The 15,483-nt window shown below is 39.8% G+C and overlaps 1 protein-coding gene across 1 annotated transcript in view; it reads right to left on the bottom strand.

Moving 5' to 3' along the window:
* The window catches only part of Wdr49 (WD repeat domain 49), a 118,304-nt gene that overhangs the window by 15,775 nt on the left and 87,046 nt on the right, over positions 1-15,483 (bottom strand). The window lies entirely within an intron of this gene.

Raw genomic sequence — 15,483 nt, 5'->3', positions numbered from 1 at the left:
TTTCATGGACTGAACAACGAGATTCTTGGTCTTCCTACAGGGAGACAGCCATTGTTGGACTAACAAGAACACAGCTCATAATCCACTCGAATAAATCACACACACACACACACATACACAAGCACACACACACACACACACACACACACAACTTCTGCTCCTTTAAAGAACTCTGTCTAATACAAAAGGGAAACCATTTTATACCCTTATACATTCCTAGCAGAGAAGAGAAAACGATCTTTAAATGTTTAACATTCACTATCGTAAATGCCCATCTTAACAGACAAAACTTCTGCTTCCAAAAGTCACTCAAAGTATGTAAAGTACAGCAGACATGGATGTCCCTACCCTCCTCATGACATGTGTAAGGATGGGAACCAACCGACCCCTACTCTGCATCTCTTTCTCGCATCCCCTGGCCGTTGCCGCTGGTTGCCACTCTTCCACCTGATAACTTTTATTCCCAGTTCTGTCACAGATTTTCTAAGTATGGAATCATGAGATAATTCTTAAACACTCAGTCTTAGTTTTCTTTCTATATATAAAAAAAAACCTCTTCGTGTTTTGGAACTATTTGTGAGTGTGTGTGTGTATGTGTGTGTGTGTGTATATGAGTGTGTGTGTATATATGAGTGTGTGTGTGTATGTATATGAGTCTGTGTGTGTGAGAGTGTGTGTGTGTATGAGTGTGTGTATGTGTGTGTTTACATGTGTGTGTGTGGATGCTTGTGTGTGTGTATGTATGTGTGTGTGTGTGTGTTCCTCTCTTGCTCTTTCTCTTTGTTATCTCTTTCTTCCTTTCTTGTTCTCTGCCCCTCCACAGCAGTCCTGTCTGCTGGCCCTGTTCAGTCTATTACTTCCTCGACATGCCCTGACCTCTTCCAGATGCTTCTGCATACACTCTCCCTCATATCTACAATAGACACTCTTCCTCCAGCTATGCCCTGAAGCCTCATTTTATACATGCCAAAACCTGGAGGAACCTGGCCAGCAAGGGAGACAGAGAAGCACATGTTTCTGACCATTGCTTGACTCCCTCTCTTCCTGACCTCTGGTTGGTCTCCCAAACTTCCTGGACCCCAACAAACAGGCACCCTACTTTTGGCTAAGAAGCTACAGAACAAATTACGCTGTTATCATCAACAAAAAGTTGGAATGTCAGATCCAAAAGAAGGGGGAAAGATAGCTAATTGTGGTACCTATTAACATAGCAAACCAAACCATGGCCTCCAAGCTCTCTCAGAATCACAAATATGTGTTACAGAGTCCATGCTGGCTTCCTCCCTCTCAGCTCTTCTCACCCTACCCCCAACTTCTGCAGCTCATGGGCTTCCCTTTTGCCCAGCTTCTCATTTATATAACCCTGCCATTTTGACCATGCTTTTTATCTTCCTTCCTCGGCATCTTCTCTCTTGTCTCTATCTCTTGGTCATCCCTTTTCTTCTTCTCCTGCTACCCCCCCCTTCCTGATTTAGTCTCCTGACCATATTCAGTAATCTATTTTCTCTCCCTGATCTAGACTTCCAGGCATCTCTGACTGTACTCTCCCTCATATCTATAATAACAACAACAAAAAAACAACCCTCCTTCTCAACCATATTTTGGAGTGGGTATGGCTGTATTTTATACAAGTCTCACCTGTGATTCTAGGGAATCTCACGCCTCCTGGCCCCCATTGGCTGCTGCAGGCACATGGTACACATAAACTATGAAAAGGCATGTATATATTTACAAAGTAAATAAATTCTAAGAAATTATTTTAAAAATCATTATTAGCACCTAATTAACTAAACTCCGAATTTTGTTAGTATTATTGGTGGTGTGTTTTCTTTTTCCTTACTGCCCTTTTTCTGTAATATCAAAATTTTAAGGATCTGATTCCTGAGCTTTCTGAGGCCTAAGATACTTTCTCATATTTTCCTTGTTTATCACAATGTTGTCAGTTTTAAGAAGCAGGTGTCATATTCGTAGTCGAATAACCCTTAATTTGGACCCAATGTGACATTTTTCACAACAACTGCAGTTGTTGGTCATTTGGAGGGAGGCAGCAAGGGTGAAGTGCTGTCTTGATTACACAGCATCAGAGAAACATTGTCATCTGACTGCCAATACTAACTTTTATCTCCTGGCGAATATTATGTTGCCCGATTCACACTAATAACATCCTGACTGTGCTCACTGGAATATAATTTTTCTTTGGAAGCAAGTTGTCAAACAAGCCAGAGTTTAGGAGGGGGCGGGTGAAAAGCTATGTCTTGAGTGCCCATGTGTCTATGAGAGAATCATTTGGGGTCACATATTTTCTAGGAGAGCTTTGCTCCCTGAAAACAAACTTTGGATAGATGGGAAGTTCTTTCCCAGCAATGCTGGATTGTTTCCCTCACAATAGGTCATTGCTCTAAAAAAGAGCATATTCTCAGGATTGGAGAGGTGGCTCAGGTGTTAAAGCACACACTGCTCCTGCAGGGATCCCCTGATTGGTTCCCAGTGCCCATGCTGGGTGGCTCCAGAAGATTACAGACCTTTGATCTCCGTAGGCACCTGTATTCAGGATCACAAACCTACAGAGACATACACATAAGGAAAACTAAAAAAAAAAATAAATAAATATTTTCAAAACCAGCATATATAGTCGCTTCTGAGTTTCACAGACTAAATCTGGCATCTTCAGACTGTAAAGAAATTTTAACAGTGGGGATTTAGTAGTGGATAAGGGAAGGTTGACTGCAACATGGACAAGCCTTGTAACTATTGGATCAATAATACAATCTCCCTTGAAAAGTATCATAGGCATAAAATGACTGCAAAAGTGTGGGAGGTAGAAAAGTCCCACATCTGAATAGTTAATGCCAGACCTTGGCTTTTCCCAAAGTGTTATGACCTTTTACCCCTATTGAACCATTTTCTCTTATAGCCTCATCAAGTAGAATTTAAATTGACTATCTTTTGTAGGGAACAAAACGTGTCATGCAAAGACAGACAGATAGACAGAAGTAGGCAAAAAGTAAAAGAACCTTCCAGGAATTATAGTGTGTTGATTGCCTTATTTAAATGACCACACATAGACTAGGGTTAGGCTAATAAACCTTGAAGGCAAAGCACATCTCTGTGTGATGCTAGACTGCAAAATCATCTACATACTCTAAGGCTAAGGGTAAGGCCAAGACTATACAAAAGTACCACTTGCTTTCCACCGATATCTAGCGTTCAGAAGAATCATGAAAATATTCTGAGAACTGGAAAGGGGTGACTATTCCTAAGAGGAGGCGCACAGATAAAAATAATGAAGCCAAACAGGACATCATTTCTCTATGCTCTAGATGTACACAGGAAATATGAGAACTGTGACAGTATCTCCAGAGTCCTACATGGCCTAACAAGAAAATAGAGGGTGGTGGCTCTGATATTGTAGCAGGTACCTCACAAGATACTGGGTGACTGGAGAGGAATGCTTTATTACTTCAATCCGGTACATGCTGAACAAGCATCAGGGCATAGCATGTAAGTTTTAACTCAGCAATTAGAATGTCTGAAGCCTTTGGGTGGATATTTGATTCTCTCTTCCTGACTTTCCCAGATGTGAAATGGGAGTGAAAATAGCATCCCTCCTCCTCAAAGTATTGTGAGAATAAATGACTTAAGTGGAAAAAAACTTTAAAAGACTTTCTGAAATATGCTTCGAGCTCAATGAATGTGGGTTACTAGTATTTTATTCAACATGACTCTATTTTATGCTATGAAGAGAGTTCCAGCACCACTTCCTAGCAAGTTCTAGTACTCTTGGTAACAGAAAGATCAGACAAAACATCAAGAAATATGACACATGGACAAATGATAGCTTGTTCTTTGAAGGTTTTAAAGACTTGAATTTCAAAAATAAATAGGTCTTAGCATTTCATATATTATATGTGATAATTATCACCACAGATTGTTGGCAAAAGCTGGCTGTCAGTCAAGACATTTATGTCAGATAATCTCCAAGTTAAAATAAAATGTAATAATTTTTGTATGTTTTTCTTTAAGTCAATCCGTTTTCTAATTTACTTTCTAACATGGCATCTATTGTCAAAATAATTAGGTAATTAATAGCTATATAATTTTAAATATCAACTCCTTACTAATAAGGACAGAGCATATATAGCACACTATTATTTATAAGGTATAATAACACTAATAGTGAAGTGTAACTTCTGCTTTATGAAAACTGCTGTGGCAAATGTAAATTTTTATTTTGTTTCTCATTTGATTTTTTCTGGTTCCTTATAATTAACCCCTCTCTAAAGTAATTTTTAAAATAATGGCCAAAAGGGAAAAAATAACACACAAAGAGGGAATGGAATTGCTTACTATTTCTGTAGAGCAATAATAACCATGGAAGAATGGGTGCTGTATGAATGGATATATTTGCTTATCTAGAGTAGTGATTAAGTAGAAGAGCATGTAAGATGCTGTATGAGTGCATCTCACCGGGATTCTTCAAAGAGGGGCTGAATGTCCTAAAGATGTTTCCGAGAGCAGTCTAATATGCCTCCAATAATCCTTTCAACTTCCCTACTGAACTGTGGATGTCAATATACATATCAAAATGTTCACATTCACAAAGAACATCCAATTAAAAAGAATGAATAAGCTATCTTAGGGTGGCTGGAGAGAAAGAGGCAAGTGATCTCTTTTAGTTTGAGGGCACCCTGGTCTATATACTTACTAGGATCAAGGCCAGCCCAGGAGTACACGATGAGATGAGATTTCAAAACCAACATCTCTTGCCAAAATCACAAAAAACAACCAAACAACATCAGCAGTAAAAAGATATCAAGGGAGGACCAATGAGATTTCTCAGTGTATGAAAAGACTTGGCACCTGAGGATCTGAGTTCAGTTCCCAGAACCTGCAGGGTCAAAGGAGAGAACCAACTACAGAAAGTTGTCTTCTGACTTCCAGAATACAGTGTGGCAGATGTGCATATGCACATATTCATAAACTCATAAAACAGCAGATGCTTTATAAAACTTTACACAATAATTGAACAACATGTGGTTGATTTAATGTACATTCAAAAATGCTTTCTCCAATTTTTTTGAAAACCTTGGCCAACCACTTTGGGGTGGTGGGCTTATTAAAGAAAAAAACATGTTGTTCTTACAATGAAAATATATCATGAGGTTATAAAGTCTAAGTGTTTTATTGCGCACATAATTCCATTATGTGGGAATATATTCCAGTAAGCAGCACTCCTCCATGGCCTCTGCATGAGCTCCTCCTTCAGGCTCCTGCCCTGTTTGAGTTCCTGCCCTGACTTCCTCCAACAATGGTGTGATAGTGTGAGCCTACTAAACCCTTTCTTCCTTCACTTACTTTTGATCTTGGCATTCTTCTACAGCAATAGCAACCGTTACTAAAACAGAAGACAAGTACTGCATATTGCTATCATGTGAGAAAAAAAATACATGTTCTCATTTCCTGTTGGATCCCTTTGTTTTTCCTCCACTGCTTTTCATTTTCAAATGGTTTGGCGGTCTGGATGAGATGAACTCCATGGTCTTGGGCATTTGAATGCTTGATACTCAGTTGGTGTTGTTTGGCTCTTTGGGTGGACCTGGGAGGTGTGGAGTTGCTGGAGGAAATGTCTCTTTAGGGTGAGCTTTCAGGTTTACAAGCTTCCTTCTGTCTTCAGTTCTTTCTGTTTCAGGTTTGTTACTGGAGATATGAGCTCTCAGCTGTTTCTGAACTCTTAACCCTCTGGGACTGTAAGCCAGAAATAAGCCCTCCTTCTATAAGTTTCCTTGTTCATGGTGTATCATAGCAATAGAAACATGATGAATACAATGGTAATTGTTTTTGTTTTGTTTTGCAGAATTAAATGGAGAGAATATCTGTTTCTCTGTATCCATCACTAACTTAAAACTAAGACCTTCCTGCTAGTTGTTCAAATTCACTCATCTTCATCTTTTCAAGATTTACATTTATGATAACTTCTCACCACCTACATACTTCTCACACAGGATTTCATGAAATATTTTAATCGTTATGGAAACCAAATGTTCATGTATAAATCAAAATATAATAGGTACCAAATTAATTTTTCTATAAACTGAACTGGAGGCATTCAGGTATACTTCACTTAATTCTTCATGTTTCCTTCTTATTACTTAGTTATACGTTTTCTGTACCTCTACGTCTTTCTTACCTCATTTTTCTCATCTACATATGCTGACATCTGCAATTACCTAGTCATTAAAAAGGAAGGTTCCTCAAGCCTCTTCATATTGTCAGGCATATTGCTTCTCGTTTGCACATTTGCACAAGGACATGTAGCTGACCTTGTCTGTTCTCATGTTTACTCATTTGATTAAGTAAAAGAACTTGGGTTTCAAGAATTATTTTTCAAAAGACAATTTTCCAAGGCTGAAAGGATTTGTAAAATCTGTTTAAATGACTGGAAAGTTCAACTGACAAGCTGATAAATTTATTGTCATAGTCCTGGTCATATTCCTGGGAGAATTAAGGGTTACAACCCATAAGTCAATTGTGAGAATGTGTTGGTAACCATTTTCTTTCAATTACCACATAATTCCTAAATGACATTATTATATGCTGTCTCATAACAACAATCAGAAAGTTATTACAAGCCAATTATCTGGAACAAGCAGAAGTTTAAAGAGCACAAGCAATGGCTCTTATATGGTTTTTGTCCTTTGAAAAGCATGCTGCACAATACAGAAAACTGTGTCTTCCTATCCTCAACTTATCCATGGCCCTCAGACATACATTAACCGTGGGAAGATCTACTGGTTTAAAGAAAATCCATAAATTTTAAAGCCTATCAGCACTATTTTTCATAAGACAAGGTGTCTAGAAGTAATAAAACATAGAACAAAATGAGAAAAAAGTTCACAACACTGACTATATATATGTATATATATGTGTGTGTGTATATATATGTTGTGAATATATATATATGTGTGTGTGTGTATGATTTTCAAGACAGGCTTTCTCTGTGTAGCTTTGAAACTCACTCTGTTGACCAGGATAACCTCAAACTCACAGAGATCCACCTATCTCTGCACCCTGAGTGTTGGGATTAAACACTGACATTTTAAAGGTAGTAACATACTTTATCATAAAGAACGGGATCCTACTAAGGGTTGCAAGATGACTCATCAGCTAAGAGCACTTGTAATCCATGTCTGACAACTTGGGTTTAGTCACAGATGGAGAGAGAAAACTGACTCCTTAAAGCTTTCCTTGAGAAATGATCTGCACAAGATCTGTGGACAACTGTGCTAACTGAACATATTTAATGTACACAAATTTTTTATTAGCCAGCAACCAAGATCAGACTCATGCCTCAGAGTATTGTTGAAGCTCATAGGCATAGCAATTTTAATTAAAAAGAATGTAAAAGAATAGAGATAAGAGCAAGGAAAGAGATATTTCAATTGAGGAAGCCATCATAGGGTTAGCAAGAAACCTGACTCTAGAGAAATTCCCAGGAACTCACAAGGTTGACCCCAGCTAAGACCCTAGGCAATAGAGGAGAGGGAGACCAAAACTTGACTTGCCCTGAAGTCAGACATGATTATCTTAATTAAGATAAATATCTTAAATATCACCATAGACCCTTCATCCAGCAATTGATGTAAACAGAGGCAGAGACCCACATCAGAGCACTGGACTGAGCTCTCAAAATCCAGTTGAAGAGTGGGAAGAACGAGAATATGAGCAAAGGGGTCAAGACCACAATGGGTACACCCACTGAAACAGTCTACCTGAGCTAATGGGAGCTCACAAACTCCAGCTGGACTGGGAAGGAATGACCATAGGACCATACTAGTCCCTCTGAATGTGGGTGACAGTTGCATTGCTGGGACAGACTGAGGGGCCACTGACAGTGACACAAGGATTTAGCCCTACTGCATGTACTGGCTTTTTGGGAACCTATTCTCTTTGGGTGATACCTTGCTCAGCCTAGATATATTAGAGAGGGCCTTGGACCTTCCCCCAAAGCAATGTGGCTTACCCTCTCTGAGTAGTGGATGGGGGTAGGGTGGGAGGGTATGTGGGGGTGGGAGTAGAGGAGGGAGTGAGAACTTGGATTGTTATGTATAATGAAAAAAAGACAGTTTGTTTTCTTTTAAAATAAATAAATAAATAAGAAGCACTGGTCAACATGTCCTGGGGGGAGAAAACAATTTCATCAGTATTTGAGGGGGTTCAGAGCAACAGATTTTTTTGTTGTTGTTGTTAATTTTAGTGGTATTTTCTAGACACTACATGACTTTTTTTTATGATTTACACTTCCTCTTAGTTACTTTAGTTTTATATTTTAACATGTAAAAGCATCACTTATTCTAGTTAGTATGTCTATACCAGGGTCAGGGTTACAGACAGTCCCCAAAGGGTTGTTAACATGGTTGTCGCTATTGGGGTGTGGAAGACAGAGAAGTATTCATGCAGACACAAACAGAGTCATGAAAAGGTGTTTCTGCCTTTTAGCCATTTCACTCTGAACTCTACTTCATGGCCTCTCTCAATCTCCCCTGTCTCTCCTTCTGCCTTTCTCTGTATCTTTCTCTCTCTTTTATCTCCATCTCTCTCTCTCTCTCTCTCTCTCTCTCTCTCTTTCTCTCTCTGTCTCATAAATAAAATGAAAATTTATCTTTAAAATGGTAATCTAGCATGTTGGCTGGAACATATAATATTTGCATTGATCCTTACAGGGTTATGGAATAAAGGTTGTGGGGCTGTGTTGGCCCCAGTTAACTCTTTTGCTCATCTCCAAACTGAGTTGGTGGGAAGCATCGCATCCTTGCTAAAGTCTTTCCATTCTCTGCCTTCTATGCTTGTACATATTAGTGATGCTCTGCTTCTAAAGCAAAAATGTCCTTTTCCTGAGAATAAATTGATACTTGACATTTTGGAAAGCTACAATTCAAAGAAATAGAAGAATAAACACCAAAGTTCAATTTAGCATAGCAGGTTGTTAAAAAGAGAACATTTTTCTTTTGTCTCTGTTTCAGCAAAAGTAGAAAGCTTTGAAAAGCAAAATTATTAATTAGAAATTTAAAACAAAGGTGTATATTTCCTGCTACAAAATGATGTGGTACATTCGTTGTACTGACCCACTGTACCAAACAAAGGGATTGCTTCAAAGCAGATCTTGTAATTCCTGTGTCCACTGCCACACTGAAGAAGAGACGAACACAAATTTAATAATTTCAGAGGAGCTCTCTTCCTATCCCACTCAGCTTACATCCAGATCCCCACACCCCCTGTCTCCCTCCCTCCTTTGGGGCATAGCGCCTCCCTGCCCAGCCTGCTAGGGCGCTGGGACCGAATCTGAACTGGGAGGACATAGGGGTGGCCGGTAGCTCCTTTGTTCCCATAACCTGCCCTCAGCGAGCAGGGTGGGCCCTTTGTTCGCGAGCTAACCAAGCAGCAGCGCAGAGTTTCGATCTGGGCACCGAGTGAAACATCATTGTGGTGAGTGAGTGCTGCAGCAACTGGGATCATACCTCAGCCCGCCCACACTTCCTGGCCATCCTACAGGGGCTATACTGCCCAAACCGCCTCTCTCTTCCTATCCCACTCAGCTTACATCCAGATCCCCACACCCCCTGTCTCCCTCCCTCCTTTGGGGCATAGCGCCTCCCTGCCCAGCCTGCTAGGGCGCTGGGACCGAATCTGAACCGGGAGGACAAAGGGGTGGCCGGTAGCTCCTTTGTTCCCATAGCCTGCCCGCAGCGAGCAGGGTGGGCCCTTTGTTCGCGAGCTAACCAAGCAGCGTGGAGTTTCCTTCTGGGCACCGAGTGAAACATCATTGTGGAGCAACATCTCTGGGGAGTGACATCACTGGGAAGGTACATCAGTGGGCAAGAAGACCTGATCCTATAAAAGAAGATCCAAAGGGAAGTATTGGGAGGAAGAGATGGGCAGACGCCAATGCAGGAATTCTCCCAACATTCTGAAAAACAACACGAAACCACCAGAAGCCAGTGACCCCACAACAGTAGGACATGAACACCTTAATCAAGAAGAAGTAGAAAAAACTGACTTCATGAAAGTGATTGACACCCTTAAACAGCATATAAAAAACGCCCTTATAGAAATGGATGAGAAGTATAATAGAAAGTTCGAGGAATTGAGTAAATCAGTGAATGATACCCTAGGAAACCAAGGAAAAACAATCAAGCAGATAAAGGAAACAGTTCATGACTTGAAAACTGAAATGGAGGCAAAGAAGAAAACACAAACAGAGGGCCGACTGGACATGGAAAATCTAGGTAAACGAATAGAGACTACAAAATCAAGTATAACCAGCAGAATACAAGAAATAGAAGAAAGAATCTCAGATTCTGAGGATAACATAGAGAAAATAAACACTCTGATCAAAGAAAACAGCAAGTCCAACAAACTCTCATCACAAAACATTCAGGAAATATGGGACACAATAAAAAGACCAAACCTAAGAATAATTGGAGTAGAAGAAGGAGAAGAAGTGCAGCTCAACGGTACGGAAAATATACTTAATAAAATTATAGAAGAAAACTTTCCCAACCTGAAGACAGATGTACCTATGAAGGTTCAAGAAGCATACAGAACACCAAATAGGCTGGATCAAAAGAAAACATCCCCTCGCCATATAATAATCAAAACACAAAATATACAGAATAAAGAAAGAATATTAAGAGCCGCAAAGGAAAAAGGCCAAGTTACTTATAAAGGTAAACCTATCAGACTTACACCTGACTTCTCTATGGAAACCATGAAAGCCAGAAGGTCCTGGATAGATGTTCTCCAAAAACTAAGAGACCACGGATGCAAGCCCAGACTACTATATCCAGCCAAACTTTCATTCACTATAAATGGAGAAAACAAAATTTTCCAGGATAAAAACAAATTTAAACAATACGTAGCCACAAATCCAGCCTTACAGAAAATAATAGAAGGAAAATCACTAACCAAGGAGTCCAACAATGACCACAATAACTCAGACATCTAGAGACTCTTCACCAGCGCAAATCAAAGAAGGAAAACACACAAACCCTACTACTTAAAAAGTGACCGGAGTTAACAACCACTGGTCATTAATATCACTTAATATCAATGGGCTCAACTCACCTATAAAAAGGCACAGGCTAAGAGATTGGATAAGAAAACAGGATCCAACATTCTGCTGTCTACAAGAAACACACCTCAACCACAAAGACAGGCACCTACTCAGAGTAAAGGGCTGGGAAAAGGCTTATCAAGCAAATGGACCTAAGAAACAAGCAGGTGTGGCCATACTAATTTCTAACAAAGTCGACTTCAAACTTAAATCAATCAGAAGAGATGGAGAGGGACATTTTATACTCATAACAGGAACAATTCATCAGGAAGAAGTCTCAATCCTGAATATCTATGCCCCTAATATAAAAGCACCCACGTACGTAAAAGAAACATTACTAAAACTCAAGGCAGCCATCAAACCGCACACACTAATAGTAGGAGACTTCAACACTCCTCTCTCACCAATGGACAGGTCAATCAGACAGAAACCTAACAGAGAAATTAGAGAATTAATGGAGGTAATGAAGCAAATGGACTTAACAGACATCTATTGATTATTCCACCCGAAGAGGAAAGAATATACCTTCTTCTCTGCAGCTCATGGAACCTTCTCGAAAATTGACCACATACTTGGTAACAAAGCGAACTTTCACAGTTACAAAAAAATATTAGTAACCACCTGTGTCTTATCAGATCACCATGGATTAAAGTTAGAATTCAACAACAATGCTACCCCCAGAAAGCCTACAAACTCATGGAAACTGAACAGTCAACTACTGAACCATACCTGGATTAAGGAAGAAATAAAGAAAGAAATTAAAGTCTTCCTTGAATTCAATGAAAATAAAGAAACAACATACTCGAACTTATGGGACACTATGAAAGCAGTCCTGAGAGGAAAGTTCATAGCACTAAGTGCCCACCTAAAGAAAACAGAGAAAGCACATATTGGAGACTTAACAGCCCACTTGAAAGCTCTAGAAAAAAAAGAAGCAGACTCACCATGGAGGAGTAGAAGACTGGAAATAATCAAATTGAGGGCTGAAATCAACAAAATAGAAACACAGAAAACAATCCAAAGAATCAATGAAACAAAAAGCTGGTTCCTGGAGAAAATCAACAAGATAGATAAACCCCTATCCAAACTAATCAAACGAAAGAGAGAGAACACGCAAATTAATAAGATCAGAAATGAAAAGGGGGACATAACCACAGACACAGAGGAAATTCAGAGAGTCATTAGATCTTACTACAAAAGCCTATATGCCACAAAACTGGAAAATGTAAAAGAAATGGACGCTTTTTTAGATAAATACCATTTACCAAAACTAAACCAGGACCAGGTGAACAATCTAAACAGACCTGTAAGTCGCGAAGAATTAGAAGCTGTTATCAAAAAACTCCCTACCAAAAAAAGCCCAGGACCAGATGGTTTCAATGCAGAATTCTACCAGAACTTCCAAGAAGACCTAATACCTATACTCCTTAATGTATTCCACAATATAGAATCAGAAGGGTCATTACCAAATTCTTTTTATGAAGCCACAATTACTCTGATACCAAAACCACTCAAAGACTCAACCAGGAAAGAGAACTACAGGCCAATCTCACTCATGAATATCGACACAAAAATCCTCAACAAAATACTGGCGAATCGAATCCAAGAACACATCTGAAAAATTATCCATTATGATCAAGTAGGCTTCATTCCTCAGATTCAGGGCTGGTTCAACATACGAAAATCTATCAATGTAATCCAGCATATAAATAAACTGAAAGAAAAAAACCATATGATCATTTCATTAGATGCTGAAAAAGCATTTGACAAAATTCAACATCCATTTATGTTAAAAGTCTTGGAGAGATTAGGGATACAAGGGTCATACCTAAATATAATAAAAGCTATATACAGCAAGCCGACAGCTAACATCAAATTAAACGGAGAGAAACTCAAAGCCATCCCTCTTAACTCAGGAACACGGCAAGGCTGTCCACTCTCACCATACCTCTTCAATATAGTGCTTGAAGTTCTAGCAATAGCAATAAGACAACATAATGGGATCAAGGGGATTCGAATTGGAAAGGAAGAAGTGAAACTTTCGTTATTTGCAGATGATATGATAGTGTACATAAGCGACCCCCAAAACTCCACCAAAGAACTTATACAGCTGATAAACAGCTTTAGTAATATGGCAGGATACAAGATCAACTCCAAAAAATCAGTCGCCCTCTTATACACAAAGGATAGGGAAGCAGAGAGGAAAATCAGAGAAGCTTCACCATTCACGATAGCCACAAACAGCATTAAATATCTTGGGGTAAATCTAACCAAGGAAGTGAAAGATCTATTTGACAAGAACTTTAAGGCATTGAAGAAAGAAATTGAAGAGGATACCAAAAAATGGATGGACCTCCCTTGCTCTTGGATTGGGAGGATCAACATAGTAAAAATGGCAATTCTACCAAAGGCAATTTATAGATTCAATGCAATCCCCATCAAGATCCCATCAAAATTCTTCACAGATCTGGAGAAGACAATACTCAACTTTATATGGAAAAACAAAAAACCCAGGATAGCCAAAACAATCCTATACAATAAAGGATCTTCTGGAGGCATTACCATCCCTGACTTCAAACTCTATTACAGAGCTACAGTAATGAAAACAGTGTGGTACTGGCATAAAACAGAGAAGTCGACCAATGGAATCGTATAGAAGACCCGGATTTTATCCCACAAACCTATGAAAACCTCATTTTTGATAAAGGAGCTAAAAGTATGCAATGGAAGAAAGAAAGCATCTTCAACAAATGGTGCTGGCACAACTGGATGTCAACCTGTAGAAGAATGAAAATAGACCCATATCTCTCACCGTGCACAAAACTCAAGTCCAAATGAATGAAAGACCTCAATATCAGTCCGAACACACTGAACCTGATAGAAGAGAAAGTGGGAAATACCCTACAACAGATGGGCACAGGAGATCGCTTCCTATGTATAACCCCAGAAGCACAGACATTAAGGGCAACATTGAATAAATGGGACCTACTTAAACTGAGAAGCTTCTGTAAAGCAAAGGACACTGTCACTAAGACACAAAGGCAACCTACTGACTGGGAGAAGATCTTCACCAACCCCACAACAGACAAAGGTCTGATCTCCAAAATATATAGAGAACTCAAGAAACTAGACTTTAAAATGCTAATTAACCCAATTAAAAAATGGGGCACTGAACTGAACAGAGAATTCTCAACAGAAGAAGTTCAAATGGCCAAAAGACACTTAAGGTCGTGCTCAACTTCCTTAGCAATCAGGGAAATGCAAATCAAAACAACTTTGAGATATCATCTTACACCTGTCAGAATGGCTAAACTCAAAAACACCAAGGATAACCTTTGCTGGAGAGGCTGTGGAAGAACGGGTACCCTCATCCATTGCTGGTGGGAATGCAATCTTGTGCAACCACTGTGGAAGTCAGTGTTTCGGTTTCTCAGGAAATTCGGGATCAACTTACCCCTGGACCCAGCAATACCACTCTTGGGAATATACCCAAGAGATGCTTTATCAAATGACAAAAGCATTTGTTCAACTATGTTCATAGCAGTATTATTTGTAATAGCCAGAACCTGGAAACAACCTAGATGCCCTTCAATGGAAGAATGGATGAAGAAAGTATGGAATATATACACGCTAGAGTACTACGCTGCGGTAAAAAACAATGACTTCTCGAATTTTGCATGCAAATGGATGGAAATAGAAAACACTATCCTGAGTGAGGTGTCCCAGACCCAAAAAGATGAATATGGGATGTACTCACTCATAATTGGTTTCTAGCCATAAATAAGGACTACGGAGTCTACAATAGGTGAACCTAAAGAAGCTAAGGAAGAAGGTGAACCGAAGGAAAAACATATAGTTGTCCTCTTCGCTAAGGGAAGTAGACCAAATTTCCGGGGAGAAAATGGGATCTTGGGTGGGGGTGGGATGGGGGTAAGGGGAAATGGGGAGAGAAAAGGTAGAAGGGAAGGAGGGGGGGACCTGGGAAACGGGAGAATTGGGATAAAGGAAAGGTGGATAGGGGAGCACGGAACCACAATTCTTAGTTAAGGGAGCCACTTTAGGGTGGGCAAGCGACTTGACCCTAGAGGGGCTCCCTAGTGCCCAAGATGAGGTTCCCAGTTAGTTCCTTGGGCAGCTGAGGATTGGGAACCTGAAATGACCCTATCCTAGAGCAATACTGACGAATATCTTGCATATCATCATAGAATCTTCATCTGGTGATGGATAGAGATAGAGACAGAGACCCACACAGGAGTACTGGACTGAGCTCCCAAGGTCCCAAGGAGGAGCAGAAGGAGGGAGAACATGAGCAAAGAATTCGGGACCACGAGGCGTGCATCCACCCACTGAGACAGAGGAGCTGATCTACGGGG

This window comes from Microtus oregoni, unplaced genomic scaffold (assembly GCF_018167655.1).
Source record: "Microtus oregoni isolate MIOR12 unplaced genomic scaffold, Mior012 000010F_ref0000083, whole genome shotgun sequence".
Taxonomy (NCBI): Eukaryota; Metazoa; Chordata; class Mammalia; order Rodentia; family Cricetidae; genus Microtus; species Microtus oregoni.
This window is presented reverse-complemented; position numbering and strand designations above follow the sequence as displayed.